The sequence below is a fragment of the Podarcis melisellensis genome, assembly GCF_964234715.1.
Source record: "Podarcis melisellensis genome assembly, chromosome: 1".
Classification (NCBI taxonomy): domain Eukaryota; kingdom Metazoa; phylum Chordata; class Lepidosauria; order Squamata; family Lacertidae; genus Podarcis; species Podarcis melisellensis.
The window spans coordinates 29,551,811-29,568,872 of record NC_138528.1 but is presented as its reverse complement, the minus strand read 5'-3'; the positions used below and the strand labels follow the sequence as shown (position 1 = coordinate 29,568,872).

Genomic DNA, 17,062 nt, shown 5'->3' with positions numbered 1-17,062 from the left:
GCGGATTGTGAACAGCTTCATCTTGGAGACACAAGTATGTGAAAGCGCAGGACGAATTCCCATGACATAGAGCAAACCAGGCTAGCATGCATTGTGTGTGTGTGTGTGTGTGTATTAGCTGTGGAGTGCAAACATGCTTGCTCCAAAAAATTCTCTTCAAAATCCTCCTGTGCAAATGCCGATGTAGAATAATCTTCAGCTTGTCTGAGTGCTCACATACCCAACACTTACTGTGTATTTGTACGGGTGTCTGTGATAACCGATGTTTGATACCTGATCATTGGTCCCCTGCAAGTATTTGGAAGGGGACATGCAATGGCACACAGTACCTGACATGCAATGGTATGAATATCACAGCGATTCCCCACCACCATTCGACATGCACAGTTCAGTGGCAGACTTTGGGTTCTCAAATTTCAGTGAGCCTTATGTGATGCTAAAATTTGGCACGCGCCCCTGCCTCTCACGCTGCATTCTACACAATTGTTGTGGTGCCGGCACCCAGTATGACTGAACTGGTCATGCTACCCTAAAACCACCTCTGCACGCTTTTTACTTTCAGTAGGGCCAGGGCTAGGGCCAGGGCTTTTTACTTTCAGTAGGGCCAGGGCTAGGCTACATAGAATCATACAACTACAGTGGTACCTCGGGTTAAGAACTTAATTCATTCCGGAGGTCCGTTCTTAACCTGAAACTGTTCTTAACCTGAAGCACCACTTTAGCTAATGGGGCCTCCCACTACCACCACACAATTTCTGTTGTCATCCTGAAGCAAAGCTCTTAACCCAAGGTAATATTTCTGGATTAGTGGAGTCTGTAACCTGAAGCATCTGTAACCTGAAGTGTCTGTAACCCGAGGTACCACCGTATAGAGGCATCTAAGAGCCATCTAGTCCAACCCTCTGCAATGCAGGAATCTCAAGCAAAGCATCCATGGCATATGGCCATCCAACCTCTGCTTAAAAAGCTTCCAACGAATGAGAGTCCACTAGCTCCTGAGGGAGTCCGTTCCACAGTCAAACAGCTCTTACATGTCCCTCCTTTTCAGTGGGCCCTGCAAGGCTTACCCGACTGCAGTGGCATTGCTCCAAGCAGTGCTGGATTGGGACCTGCCGCCCTTTCTGATTGTCCTCAATGTCCTCTACAAATGCCAGCACACAGGGGCAATGTAAGGAATTAAAAGCATGACCTGAGAGCTGCTAGGAGTGTTAGGTCGGGGGGGGGGGGAGAGAGAGAACCAAGAAGGCCCTGGCAGCTGCCCAAGGATGCCAATGCTGACGCCAGCGCTGACCTTCAGGGAAGACTCCCCACATTGCCAAGAAACTTCTGCATCCTACTCGCCTTGCAGAAGATTCCTGGGCATGTGCCCACTAAGTTCACATGGAGCAGTGGCGGGCATCGCCAGAGCCCGCTGTGAATTGAGTGTGTGCCTTAGAAACAGCCAGGGTTCCCCAATCACTGGCTCAGGGTGGAAGGAAATCAGTCACATAACCAGTGACCAAGCTGCCTCTTCGCTGATCTTTACACAGAGGAAGCCTAAGGCGGATCAAATTGCACTTTTAACTGTGTCTTCAAATTCCATGCTTGGGATTCCTTATATGTTACTTTAAAAGAGAGAGAGAGAGAGAGAGAGAGAGAGAAGACAGCCTGGGGCACACCAGGAACCACAATGGGGAGGTTTAACCCTTTATTCCCCACACTGAAAATCCCCCAGTCTAAAGCTATTGGATGCCATACGCAGCTTCAGGGGAATGTTAGAAGGAAAAATGGTGCAAGGGGAAAGGATTACACCCACTTTCCACTCATGGATATGGATGGGGGGGACGCCAACGCCACTGCAGCTACTTTTAATTATTAATAATAATGAAAGTAAAGTAATAATGGCATTCAGACACATGTAAAGCAACACAACTGGAACCTGCAACACAATGCTGCAGTGTAGAGTGCTTCTGTTCACAGTTCCAGGTACAGTATTCTGCACTCTGTCATGTCCTTCTCAACCATACTTTCTGGTCTGGTGTTCTGGTTTATTTGCCCCTTCCCATCAGCAGTTGGGCATTCACACCCACTGAATATGTTCAGCTATAATTAGGCTGTTTTTCTGCCCTCCCCTTAGAGTTTTTTTCTAAAAGCTTTTCTCTCTCTCTTTGTACTGCAAAGCTTGGAGTTTCACCACACCTGCTGTTATATCCCTCGGCTGATATCTCCTATTATGGATACATAAAGATCCATACTTTCCTATTTGTATGTAGGATGGTGTAATCTGACGCTAAAGAAACCAGGATTCCCCAGGAAAAGATTTTTCAAACCAGTGGTGTACCTAAATTTATTTTATTTTATACTTGCCATGCAATAGCATTTTTAATCATAGCATTTGCAAGTTATGCAGTGATATTTACAGCATTTGATAAATAAAGAAGAGTAATTAGTATTTGCTATTTGGCATCTGATAGTTTATGAGATTTCATATCTGAAGGCTACCAAAATTAAAACAATATAAAATCCTACAATCCTAAATGAATTGTGCTAAATGGCTCTTAAAGGATAAGGACTTTTATTACAGCATCACTGTGTGTGTGTGTGTGTGTGTGTGTGTGTGTGTGTGAGAGAGAGAGAGAGAGAGAGAGAGAGAGAGAGAGAGAGAGAGAGAGAGAGAGAGAGAATATTAAGGTGCTACCAGACTTCTTGTTTTTTATACCACAGACTCCCTCTGGAAATTGCAACAAATTTATATTATTCATATTTTGAATTTTCAGTTCAAACATTTCACGTTCAAAACAGCAAAATTCAATTTTTCCTTCAAAGCTTCTCATTTTTAAAAAATTAAATGATGACATTGGAAAATGCAGCAGTTTATAGATTTCTGTTCCTCTTCTGTTCCTATTGTCCTCACACTCCAGCCTGGTAAATCAAGAAAGTCAGGTGGTCTCTGCTGCTGTTTGGCGGCCATCATTTCTCATTTGGTTTTACTGCACACAGTGAAACACCCCAAATATCTCTGGTATTAACATGCACTCTAGAATGCTGCAGCTGTGATTGGATCTATTTATAACTCTCCTCTTACATTACCATCTCGAAAACATCACATAAAAGAGGAAGGTAATGAAATCTCCCCTTCTCCAGCCATCTCTCTCTAATCTGAAATGGCATTTCCAGGAGCTATTTTCAGTGAACCAAGGAGTCTAGAAACAAAGGCATTTCTTTCTCTCCCACTCAGACAGCATTCAGGCTCATACAGAGCCACAAAGCGATCTCCTCAGTACTACTCACATACATATTTCTTCCACATGGTCCTATATTATTCATGTCATCTTATTCACACAAATTTATCCTTTTTTGCCAAGACTTTATACACAAGTCCAAATCCTCTGACCTAAAATTTCCTTTCAGCTACACAAATATAAATCTTAAAACACTTCCATTTACAGTCCTTGATACAGTATAATCCTCCAGAGGCAAACATTAACTGTCTCATCCACATCTATGTCTCCGCAGAGTTCTTTTAAGGCTGTTTCCTTTCTCTGTTCCTTTGTTAATCACCCAAGACTTAAATTATCCACCCGCTTGTGTCCCTCGCTCTTTCTTTTTTTCTTTTTCTTCATCAATGAAAATTGTTCCACATTAATGATCAAATTCATTTCCTACTGAGATTTTCTTGGCTTCTTTTAATCAGTGGGTGTGTTTATAGTCATCTTACCCTGTCTTCGAAAATATCCTCCGCTGTCTAGATTACTGAACACATGTTATGTGCCTCTGAGTAAAGAAAGACTTGATGAATGGGTGTGTATGAAATTGCAAATGTGAAACCTTGTGAATGCTACAGGAGATGAGATTGTCACTGTTCATATCTGGTGAGTCTATTAATGTTTGTACACATGAAGCTCTGATGTCTAGAAAATATTCAATAATATTTATATTATAGTTTTTGGTTTTTTAAAATCCTGCTTTTTTTGAAGGAGCTCAGAGCGGTGTACATAACTCAGACTCTTTCAATGTACACCATTTGAGCCTCACAACAACTTTGCAAGGTAGGCCAAGTTGAGAGATAGTGTATACACACACACACACACATCTATGCATACATATACCCATTCATCAAGTACTTAGGGCTGTGAGGAGTGAAGGCCGCTCCGTACAAGGCCCTTTCCACCTGGCCTAGAGGGCAGGGCCCACACTCACCAGCCCCACTGAAGAAGCTCCTCATGGGGCTGGAGGAACATCCCCCGGCTATTGTTTTACTGATTTATTGATTTAATATGCTGTACACCGCTTTGAGGTTTTTATTTAAAAAATTAAGCGGTATAGAAATTGAATAAATAAATAAATAAAATGCATATAAAGGTAAAGGGACCTCTGACCATTAGGTCCAGTCGTGCCCGACTCTGGGGTTGCGGCGCGCATCTCGCTTTACTGGCCGAGGGAGCTGGCGTACAGCTTCCGGGTCATGTGGCCAGCATGACTAAGCTGCTTCTGGCAAACCAGAGCAGCGCACAGAAACACTGTTTACCTTCCCGCTAGAGCGGTACCTATTTATCTACTTGCACTTTGATGTACTTTCGAACTGCTAGGTTGGCAGGAGCAGGGACCGAGCAACGGGAGCTCACCCAGTCACAAGGACTTGAACCGCCGACCTTCTGATCAGCAAGTCCTAGGCTCTGTGGTTTAACCCACAGCGCCACCCGCGTCCTTTAAAACACATATACCCATTATTAATTTACACAGCGACACTTAATATGTTTGTGAATCTAGACAGCAGGGGATATTTTTGAAGGCATGGTAAGCTCACCCGTGAGAATCATGGCAATTTGAACCTGGGACTCACAAGTCCTAGACCAACACGATGACCACTGCACCAAACTGGCTTTCACTCCCTCACTACAGAATGCTGGCTAGTGTTAATACATCTGTGCTCTCCTAAGACTGAAACATTCTATGCATTCCAGTCTCAGGGATGCTGTGTGTTCTCTTAAAGGGCCAGGAATCTACAGAAACGTTCTTTATATGCTCACAGGAAACAACAGCATTGATCAAGACTGTATGCTATAGAAGATGGTTGCTACGTCATTCTTTACCACTATTTCCAATGCAGAAGGTGCAGTCTAAGCTTTCCAGTATGAGCCTGCCTCCTTTCTCATCAAAAGTCAGGCAGCCGTGGCCACGATGCAGGAACATGCACAACCTTACCGGGGAACACTCAGTCTTTCACCATCTCCAGTTGCTTTCCCATTCATTCTCTGCAGCCCTGTTCTTAACATAAGTCAGCGGTCAGCAAACTTTTTCAGCAGGGGCCGGTCCACTGTCCCTCAGACCTTGTGGGGGGCCGGACTATATTTTGGGGGAAAAAATGAACGAATTTCTATGCCCCACAAATAACCCAGAGATACGTTTTAAATAAAAGCACACATTATACTCATGTAAAAACACCAGGCAGGCCCCACAAATAACCCAGAGATACATTTTAAATGTATAAATGTTTAAATACATTTTAAACAGTCTACTCATGTAAAAACACGCTGATTCCCGGACCATCTGTGGGCCGGATTTAGAAAGCAATTGAGCCGGATCTGGCCCCCAGGTGTTAGTTTGCCTACCCATGACATAAGTCAACAAGCTTAACATGAGTCAACAGTGTGATGCAGCAGCAAAAAAAGCTAATGCTATTCTAGGCTGCATCAACAGAAGTCTACTGTCCAGATCAAGGGAAGTAATAGTATCATTCTATATTCTGCCTTAGTAAGACCACACTTGGAATACCGTGTCCAATTTAAGAAGGATGTTAACAAGCTGGAACGTGTGCAGAGGAGGGAATCCAAGATGATCAAGGGTGTGGAAACTAAGCCTTATGAGGAGTGCTTGAAGGAGCTGGGTATGTTTAAGGAGGAGACTGAGAGAAGATACGATGGCCATCTTCAAATAACTTAAAGCTGTCACATGGAGGAGGGAGAATGCTTGTTTTCTCCTGCTCTGGAGGGTAAGATTTGAACCAATGGCTTCAAGTTGCAAGAAAGGAGATTCTGACTAAACATTCGGAAAAACCTTCTGCCAGTAAGAGCTGTTCGGCAGTGGAACAGACTCCCATGAGAGGTGGTGGACTCTCCTTCCTTAGAGGTTTTTAAACAGAGGTTGGATGGTCATCTGTCATGGATCCTCTACCTGAGATTCCTTTATTGCATGGGGTTGGACTAGATGACCCTTAGGGTCCCTTCCAACTATAAGATTCTATGATTCTATTGTATCCTGTCATACAGAACAGGTAGCATTGAAGTGTAGATGTGCATAAGCATTCTTCGTTCTTTCTTTCTCTCTCTCTCTCCCATTCTCCCTCTCTCTCTCCCATTCTCCCTCTCTCTCTCTCTCTCTCTCTCTCTCACACACACACACACACACACACACACAGTGTGGGGAGGAGGTTTGGAGTGGAGGAGCATCAAACAAATAACTTTTCAAAAGGCAGTAGAATAATATCACCAAAATGGCAGGACACTCCAACAGTTGGAAAGATAGCGTAGCACTTGTCTCTAGTCTAAAGAGTCATATGAATTCCCCACCCCCACCCAGCTGTTACAGGTGGAGAACAGGCAGCTGCTTTCTAAAAGTTAAAAACGAAAATCACAAAATGGTGTGATCACAGGAAAGGCAATTTACGCTAATCCCCAGCGAAAGAATGGGTACCATTTAAAGGTGCTTTCAACACTTATGGAAACCTATTCCAAGCATGTTCCATTAGTACAATGGAAATATTAGTTGTGTGTACGGGGGGGGGGGGGAGGATGTATTATTATTATTTAGATAGATACACAATTGAGTGATATTCCTGCATCAAATATGCTTCCTCATGAGAAATCACAATGACATTTGTACCAGGGCCAGCCCAATACATTTTGTTTCCCGAGTTAGAGCAGAAATCTTGCCCCCCATCCCTAAGTAAAAATGTGCAGCAGAACCCAAGGGCAGTCAAGTTATTTTGGCAATAGAGGCAGAAAATCCTGAAAGCACCTCTTCCACTCCCTGGCGGTAAAAATATAATAATTAATTATAATTACAAGCAATTAAACATCTATCAATTTGCTGCCTGTTCATGACACCCAAAAATCTGCTGCCTGAGGCAGCTGCCTCCCTCTGCTTAATGGTAGGGTCAGTGCTGCCAACTGTGAATTCATCATGCCCCTCGTAGTAACCTGGCAGGCTTTTAAATATGTCCAGTCCAGCACACTTTTGTGTGATCTGCCACTGAAAATAGTTCAATGAGTTAGTCAGACTTCACCTCATTTCATGTTTTTTTTACCAGTTAGGATTCCGCTTCCTGTTTCACACACTTTTGCAGCACATGAAAGGTGTTTGGGTCTCATTAAATAGTTGCAAATCCTCCAATTATTAGTCTGAACAAATATTTTTCATCTTTCATTGTCGCAGACCACCTTTTCATTTCAAATACCTTCTTTTAAAAAAATTAAAATTAAAAAGTACATTTTGCAGAAGAACACCCACTGAATCAGTTCACTAATCCCGTAACATTATCCCTCTTTGATGTTTTCCAATATTCGTATACAATTCCACTGTAATAAGGGTCCAACTGTTACACATGAGCGATCGTTGTGCCATCACAAATCTCAGAAACAATAAAAACACGAAGCAAATGGAGGCTGTATTTTATAGTGGAAAACTTTCACTGAATGGATTCCACACACACATACAAAATGACAGAAAATCAATGCCTGTGTATGGAAGAGGTAAACTCATTAACCAAATATCCATTATGTTCACTTTTGCACATACTGCTTCAACTGTAAACATTTTAGCCAATTATTTTGAAGCTGGAATAAAGCGTTCCACATTTTAAATGCTTCCCCCCCCCCCCCCCCGTTCCTTCATTATGGCAGAAAAACTGCATTCTGTATTCAATTCAGTGGGAATGGAGGCAATCAAGAAATAATTATTTCCTTGACAACCGGCTCGGTTATCATTGGTACAGAAATAGTGTGGGCCTTGCAGTTGTCAATCATGGATGAGACAGGAGGCACTCTGGGGAAAGCCTTCATGGGGGGGGGGAGCTGGGGGGGAGGGAGGATGCATTGCTAAATAACGTCCTATATGTGAGTCAGGGAACTGGAGTGAATGAAAACACTAAGTCAATAGTGAATTGGCACAAGGCTTGAAATGTTTCCCCTTCTGTTTGACATGTGTTCTCATTAGCATGTTTCCAGTATGGTATATGGGCGGCTAGAAGGGCATCCCTCTGAACAAAGCCTCCTTTATCCTGAATAAAATCGCTTGAAGGGGAGGAGGGTTTCACTCTCAGTACTATCCCGCCTGCATGGAACAAAATGTGTTATTATCAGATGACTTTTTCATCAGCAAATCCTCCTGCAGTGTCAGAGTGATGTGGCGCTTTGCGATGTCGCAACCGTTGCCACTTCCTCTTCGAAAAACACTTAACACGCATCCACTGTGAGTCATAGGACTGGGTTGTCAACATGCCTTTTATTTCTTAGAGAGCATCTTAGGCTACATTATGAATTCAGGCAGAAAACATCAGTGCAAAATGGGGTCTGTGGGGTAAATTGACAGTTTCCCTTTTAAAATAAACTAGGAAATGAATGAACTAATTTAAGGATTGAACACACACACACACACCAGTTCCAAAAAATTTCCATGTATTTTAAAGGGGAAAATAATTGTTGTATGTATGTACGTTGATATTTTGCATGTAGATTTCTGCATTCAGAGAGAAAATGTAACATGAGAGGCACTACAGTTTAGACACTTATGCTGCAAATTTTCCCTCAGAAAGTGAGACAAACCCTTGATTTTTAAAAGCTGTTTGTGTTTCTAGGGTGTTCCGTTTCTTTATTTATCAAAAAGCTATACAAGAGTGGATTGATTGGCTTGTAACTGACATGGTGGTTTGTCTTTTTCTTCTTTTGAGTGTGGAAGCAGGCTATGGAAAAAAGTCCAGCAGGCCTTTAAAAAAACCAACACCTTTACCAATCTGTCAGTGAGTGAAAGCCAACTAAGTCATACTCAGAGTAGACACACTGAAATGAATGGACATAAATACTTAATATTTCATTGACTTAAGTATTACTTAGTGGGATATCTTTTATATGGAACATCAAATTGGAATGTAATAACATAAATAAAAGAAATTCTAGCATTAATATAGAAACTGAAACTCAAGCAAGTTCCCACAGTAAATCACAACAATTCATTTTTGTTTCCTTCATACCACCAAAGAATATTTATCATGACTAGTTTGTAAATGTCCAAAATAGCAGCTTTGCGATAACAAACATTTCTGACATTTACCATAACATATAGGCTAAAAATGGGTTGTTGTCAGTCTGTAATCTTCCTGTCTTCAGACCAAGGACACATGAACTCATAGGCCTCCCTGATACTAAGCAGACTGGTTCATCTAGCCCAGTCTACTCTCACTGGCATGGCCCTTCTAGGTCTAAAAGAAACCTTTCCCCAAAACTTTTACTTGAGAACATTTGAACGGGAGATACGAATCACTGAGATGGTGCTGCAATTCAAATAGCAAAGCAATGACCAATGGCTCATCCCTAACTGCAACTGAAGGGGAAATGGTACACTGCTGAAAAATGGACAAGAAACAGAGTCTTTAGGAGGTTGGGTGGGCTTTTAATGCTATGGAGAATAGACTACAGGTCTTTAATAATATGTACTCCAAATAATGACACATAGCTTTAGGACAGAAGTGTGACCCTCTGCAACACTTCTTTTCAGATGTTCCAGCCAGCCACCTTCATCCAAGAGAGAATCCACTGCCCACGCCACATCAGAGGACTTGGGCAATTAGCAAAAGAAAAAGTTTGAGCAACTTGAAACATGAAATCTACTGCCCAACTTGTATGACATGGACCAAACAGCTGGAAGGATCAATGTCATGAAGGTCAATGTCATGAGCTAAGACCTAGGAGCTGCTTTATGAGCTAACACCTGATTTCACAAATAAACATTGCAGGGAAGGCTTAATCCGTTTCACAATCAGTTCACCATCCCAACTGAAATGACAAATACATATACCAACACTGCTGGTTGTTGTTGGGAGAGAAAGCACTATAGATCGGAAGCAAATCTCCCTCCCCGCATGACTGCTAATAATTAGGGGGTTGCTTTTTGTTTTTGCTTTGTTTAAAGCAGCATATCCTGTTCACAAACTTCCTGCATCATGTCTAGTTTGTCTTTCAGAGAAGGGAGATGGGGGCGGGGGACAGGAGCCAGCAGTAGGACAGAGTGGCTCTGTTCTCTGATTAATCAGCAGTTCTCAGGAAACTGCTGTGCTACTGTGTAGAATCATGGGGAATGAATGACTTCAGATTGTGGGTGGGATATCTGAGCACAAGCAACCGCCATGTTAAAACCTCACTGTATTTGTCAATATGGCGTCAAACCCAAACGTGGCTTGCCTTGCAAAAGCAAGCAAGTGAGGAGCAGCTCTGAACAATTCTGGCTTGGCCTGTCTACGCCATCCATTATTTAGTCACACTTCAGCAAGGTGCCATTTATATAACTGATTCATTCATACCTCTAAACTTTCATTTAATAATAGGCTTATTACCGAGGACCAAGGAGTCTTAAAGTCTGCATTGCTATGATTTCACCAAACAGGGCAGACACTACCTAGTTCAGAATCTGGGTTATATACAGGATTGCCATCCGGCCAGAAAAAGGGAATGAAAACCCTGCCTGGTCTGCTCCTCTGCTTTTAACTGATTTGAGACACACAGCAACCCTTGACTATCTCGCATGTTTAAGGTAAGGGGCAGTCCCATCCTGTTTCACCCCACAGGGTGGGTGCCTTGTGGAACCCCAGACCTGCACCTATTCATCTGGCCCTAGTGGTATCACTGCACCTACCGAAAGCCAGCTGCTCTGAAAACGCTTCATTCTTTTTTGTGGACTTAAACTAGTGACAATAATTTGGAGCCACTGAAATTTTTGCCTCTTATTGAAATAAATTACTTCCCTCCTCACTCAGTCTCCACTCTCTGACACAGCCTAATGTCACTCTGAAATCTTTTCAAAAATAGGTCAGGTTTCTCCAACTGACAAGTACAGACAGGAACATCAACTACAGGAGCAGCAGTTTCGGGATGATTTACATTTTCAACATTAAACACCATGACCTTTCACAAAGGGAAGGAGGGCTTGCCTTTGCTGATATGAAGGCGCTGGGCTGACACTCTCAAACTGAGCCCTCTGTGCTCAAAATCACTGGGAGTTAGACCCATTGCCTTTTGTCACAGCACACTTAGGTGTTGTTTTTAGGAGGCTGGAAGCGGGTGGTGATTCTGCTAAATTTGGAGTTGGGCTTGTTGGTTTCAATGAAGACCTCCCTAATTTTCTCCTCAGAATTCAAGTACTGCTGACTATAACTGATAAAAAGTGTGCATTAACAATGTGAGCTACTGCTATACTGTCTGGAAAAATGAGTGCTGATGCAGGGACTGGGCCCAGAGATCAAGAGGGAGGAGGGATCAACTGAGCAAATCTGTTAGTTTTTATTGCTTTCAGTTTCTCATTTTTCCATTTTTCAGTTCTCCACATTTTCCACATCAGTTTGTAAATTTTATTTTTTTACATCCTCAAGCATTGTGGGTGCATCAAATGTGCACACCTTGATAGTTGCCTGTATTTATATGCAGACTTTTACCCAGTATATGAATTTCTGTACAGTATATTTGCCTAGAGAACTGGGATTTAAACTTCAGAGAAATGCTAATTTAGAAGGATGTCTGTGTTTCAGTTCACATATTGTTCTGGGAAGTGTGTATTCAGTTAACTGAAACAAATTTCTTCCCTATTCTTACTAAGGGCATCTTGCCTGAGACACACATATATACACACACACACTGGAACTTTCCAATACACACACACTGGAACTTTCCATCCAGGCTCTTAGTATTGCTCCTTATAAATGGGCTTTTAAAACTAATTTAATGTATTTCCATTCATTTGCTATTCTTTGCCATAGGGCTTTATGCATATGCTTTGGTAACACAGTATCTAAAAAGATAATAAAAATAGTAAATAATGACCTTGCCAGAAATCAAAATAAATAACCCCTAGCTTCTCCTGAGGCACAGAACACCTACATCACTACTTGAAAATACTCAGTGTTGCCCATATGATCCCACAGGAGAAGGGGGCCTGCAAAGGAGCAGCCAAGTTTGCATAAAAGCTAAAGCCCAGTCCAGAAAATGGAATGCAATAAAAGTTCAGCTTTGGCAATCCATGTCCCTGTAGAAAACTCAGAGCCAGCAAAAACAAAAACAAAACTACATTTTGCAGGACTATGAATGGCCCACACAAATAGAATCTCCATAGATGATTCTCATGATGAGTGGTACTTCTCTTTCAGCACCTTCTGGAAATGTTCACATCATTACCATGGCTAGATTTGAAAATAAGGTCCATATCTGAAGCACTGTTAAAGAGTCACTGTTCTTTAGAGGGGTAGGGAACTGCATTCCTTAAACAGGTGATTTACTATTGTCAGAAATGACCATCCCAATATGATCAGTGGAAAGGACCTTTTCAATAGTGGGCTCCTTCAGGCAGAAGGACTGGAATGAATGAATGAATGAATGAATGAATGAAGTATATATTCAACTAAAGTCAGCACTGAATGCAAATTTCAAGCTGTGTGTGTGAAAGAGAAAGTAGTAATGTCAGAAAGCCCCTACATTTGACATTTGTTTCTCAGATTTCTCTGAGACTACAGCTTCCATCCACATGGATTTTCAGGAAACTCTGTGCCCCCACATATGCTTAAGGTAAAGGTAAAGGTACCCCTGCCCGTACGGGCCAGTCTTGACAGACTCTGGGGTTGTGCGCCCATCTCACTTAAGAGGCCAGGGGCCAGCGCTGTCCGAAGACACTTCCGGGTCACGTGGCCAGCGTGACATCACTGCTCTGGCGAGCCAGAGCCGCACACGGAAACGCCGTTTACCTTCCCGCTGGTAAGCGGTCCCTATTTATCTACTTGCACCCGGAGGTGCTTTCGAACTGCTAGGTTGGCAGGCGCTGGGACCGAGCAGCGGGAGCGCACCCCGCCGCAGGGATTCGAACCGCCGACCTTTCGATCGGCAAGTCCTAGGCGCTGAGGCTTTAACCCACAGCGCCACCTGCGTCCCAACCCCACATATGCTTAGTAGAGACTAAAACACTTTTTTTTACATTCCTTAGCCAGTAATGAAAGAGGAGTTAATCAAGAAACTCTAGTTTTACTGAGGTTCCTTTCCTCTCTTTCTATTCATTTCAGCCTCTAATCCACCCATTGAATATGTAAACAAATCAGAAATTACAAGGCCATTGACCCAGGTTAACTGATCATGTTAATAAACCTTGGGAAGATTAGCAGCTTTATGGTCATGTTCCTATCACATAAACCAGCAGGTGCCCCTCTCAGTACAAAAATGGAGGCTGCCAAGGCTTTCTTTAGGTTGTTCTGTCCAAAGAGAACTGCTGATTCTTTCAGCTTATGAAGTTGCACACGCCCTATAAAGACATCCATTACTGCGCGGAAGGTTAACTCCTGAGAGGATTCACCCACCTAAGCTAAAGAAGTTAACCATAATTGGTGTGAGGTAAAAAAATTAAAAATAAAAAAGGGCTTTGCTCCATACCAAAAATACATTGCTTTCAATTTTGGCAACAGCATTAAAAACAGCCTTCAATGACTCAACGAATTTCATAGAGATATAATTAAGCCTCCCAATCCTGTGGTGAAATCAGAGATATCCACATTTCACAACTGAAGAAAATTGAAGGAGAAAGCTTTAGCAAGTTGGCCAAAGAGAAAGCCAGCATTAAAAAGAACACTGAAAAGTAGGAAATCCATTTACAGCGGGCACTGCCCTTGCCCTGGATTGTCTGAACATGACAAAAATCTGGGTCAGTAGAATATTTTGTACTTCTGTAGGATTCTGTTTGCTTAATGAATGGAATGCAGAAATCAATCCTCCACTGCAAGGAGCACATGGAGCACATTGGTGTATAGCACCACACTGCATCTACACTTCTTTAACTGGCCCCCTACACATGTCTAGACTTAACAGTGAATTGTGCATCATCACACAAAAGATGAAGGACACAGAAGACGGAGTCTTTCAAAATGACAGAGCCTTCTTCAATAAAGGGGTTTCAAGTACTAACCTGTAAAACATGTGCAATTTGCTTTTTTATGCAGCCATAAAAACTGGGAAAGAATTGAAAAACCTTGTGTATTGTTCTTTTAAGGTCTATGGATGAAAGAAGGAAAAGAAAATAAGGGCATGGGAAGTGACATCCAGTTCCAGCTCTTATCTGGTATCTCAGGAAAGGCTTTCTGATACCTCAGTGCAAGAGAGGTGAAGTTCTGGGTGGTTTGTGTCAATGTAACAGCAGCAGCATTCTACTGATCTCACTAAATTGCCTGTCAGCTGGAACCCCATTATAAAATGTTCCTGCCAAATATTAGGAGTGTCAGGTTGTGCCAACATCGCTTGCTCCAGGGTAGCCAGAGTGAGTCACTGAACTCTTGAGATTCACACTGCAAGTTCTTCAAAGAAGCAGCTGCGGTTTTTGTATGCACAGCAGACAGCGCCTTATCAGTACTGAATAAATCATGAAAATATTGAAAACAAATGTTTTGACTTATTCCTGGCTAGAAGGTGTTAAGGGATGTCTGTTTATTTTCATACATATTCAATACTTTGACCTCTTCCCTGTGTCTTTGTGACATATTTACCTAGGGGTCTAGGCATATTAAAAACAAATGGAAATGAAAAGGAAGAGCTGCCTGGTCCTGCAGAGTTCTGGAGTGAACAGGAGAATGTTAAAGACCACCAACCAATGACTGAAAAGTAGATTGAAACTAGCAGTTTATATTCAGTTTTTCTCCCCCAAATAACAGCCCAACTCTATATGCATGAAATTCTAAAGCTGTATGTTGTTTCTGTTTTACAAACTCATAGAAAATGTACCCTTTTGTGTAAGAAATAACATGCAACCTACTACACATGTAATTGTGCATACATGTAAACATTTTGTAACATATTACATGAACCCTAAGCTCCATCTCGGCAGTGGTTAGTAACTTGGGCCGCAATCCAAAGTGCACTTCCTTAAAACTGAGTTCCGTTGAGTTCCTTGAGGCGTATATCTTCAAACTTGCAGAGCTTTATTCCAGGGTTCATCATTTGAAACATATCCCTTCTTCCCAATTCCTGGGGATCCTAACAAATGTGGCACAATACAGAATTGACAACTAGTTGTGGGAAGAATGTACGGCATAATAATAATAATAATAATAATAATAATAATAATAATAATATATTATTTATACCCCGCCCATCTGGCTGGGCCTCCCCAGCCACTCTGGGCGGCTTCCATAAAAACCAAAAATACAGTAAAATATCACACGTTAAAAACTTCCCTGAACAGGGCTGCCTTAAGATGTCTTCTGAATGTCAGGTAGTTGTTTATCGCTTTGACATCTGCTGGAAGGGCGTTCCACAGGGTGGGCGCCACTACCGAGAAGGCCCTTTGCCTGGTTCCCTGTAGCTTTGCTTCTCGCAATGAGGGAACCGCCAGAAGGCCCTCGGCGCTGGACCTCAGCGTCCGGGCAGAATGATGGGGGTGGAGACGCTCCTTCAGGTATACTGGACCGAGGCCGTTTAGGGCTTTAAAGGTCAGCACCAACACAAGGAACAGCTCTTATTCGACCCTGGACCAGCTGAATAAAGCTTTGTGCCAAATAACATTTTGGGGGGTACACACTTTCATTTCATACATTATCATTATTATTATCATCATTATCATCATCATCACATGACCTGTTCTACCTTACCTTCCCCTACTTCCATGCACACAGCTGCAGAGGCAGTCATTTCTCTGTTCCGTTAATTCAACAATGATGTACCAGTCCACACATGATCATTCTTCTTTTTGTGCTATGCAGACCACTATGCTATTTTCAAGCTGCTCCCCTTTCACTTGACAAAAAACCATCTGCTACAGTGGAGTTAAGAGAGCACAGGATCAACTCTCAGCCTTCACTCAGAAGTGTTAGATCATTGTTACTATAGGCAGCAGAATTGGGATAGGATTCTTTTCTATATCGTGCACAAAAATAGGGTAAACTACAACTAGATGAGAGGATTAAATGCCTCAATGCCCACCTCCCACCTAATGTTACTGTTTAAGGCTCTGGATTGTGCATTGACAGCCATAGCCCTACTAGTTCCGTACCTGATGTCAGATGTGGGGCAGGTAAGCATGGTTTTGGGGAAACAGCCTCTGGGCCAAACTGTAACCTGTGCCAGGCTTACCTAGGACCACAGTTTCCCCTTCCCTGATCTAAGCATTGGAACTACGTATTTAATATTTATGACATTTAAGAACTAAAAATGTGCTTCTAAATGTTTTGAGCACATGGGTAAATGACTGAGGCTGCAATTCCAAGCACGTATTTCTGGGAGTAAACTCCATTGAATATAGTGAGATTTACTTTTGAGAAAACATGCACAGGACTGCACTTCTTATCAGAAAATTGTTCTCTGCATATTGGTAGTGACGGGGGCTTCGCCTACAATAATTTAGCAGGGAGATGACTTCACTGGTGCTTGTCCCTCAGGTATTATGAAGCCGTCTCATGAGGATGGTTTCACTAACCTTACTTGACAGCAAATAATGCACAGCCTGCATGTACGCACAGCAGGGGCTCCTGGCAAACCCTAGCCCCTTGGTGCTTTGCGCACCCAAATCACGCACAGCTTGAAAAAACAAGGGCTTCTCTCCTGGAGGTTTGGGTTGGGTTTTTTTTTGGGGGGGGGTATGTAGCAGGGTCAACCCCACCACTGAGTATTCAGGCAACTGATTTGGGATTATCATGAAATGACAGCAAATTGTTAGCTCTTGTTCCTTATTATTGTTGTTATTGAGGGAGAGCCGCTTACAGCATTTTCTACCTCAGGCGGCACAATAGATTTAAGCCTTCCCGAATTTTGGGGTGTGGAATCGCTGTTCCTCCTCAGGCAGCAGAATGCCTTCG

General features: G+C 42.5%; 1 long non-coding RNA gene across 1 annotated transcript in view; it reads right to left on the bottom strand.

Annotated features, from left to right (window-relative positions):
• Positions 1 to 16,644, bottom strand: part of LOC309373384 — a 36,314-nt gene extending 19,670 nt beyond the window's left edge. Inside the window, exons 1-2 of the long non-coding RNA XR_014170010.1 lie at positions 16,261 to 16,644; positions 15,131 to 15,245 (exon numbers count right to left, since the gene is read on the bottom strand). This is a non-coding gene — a long non-coding RNA (uncharacterized lncRNA). The remainder of the gene's footprint in view (positions 1 to 15,130; positions 15,246 to 16,260) is intronic.
• Positions 16,645 to 17,062: the final 418 nt, after the last annotated feature.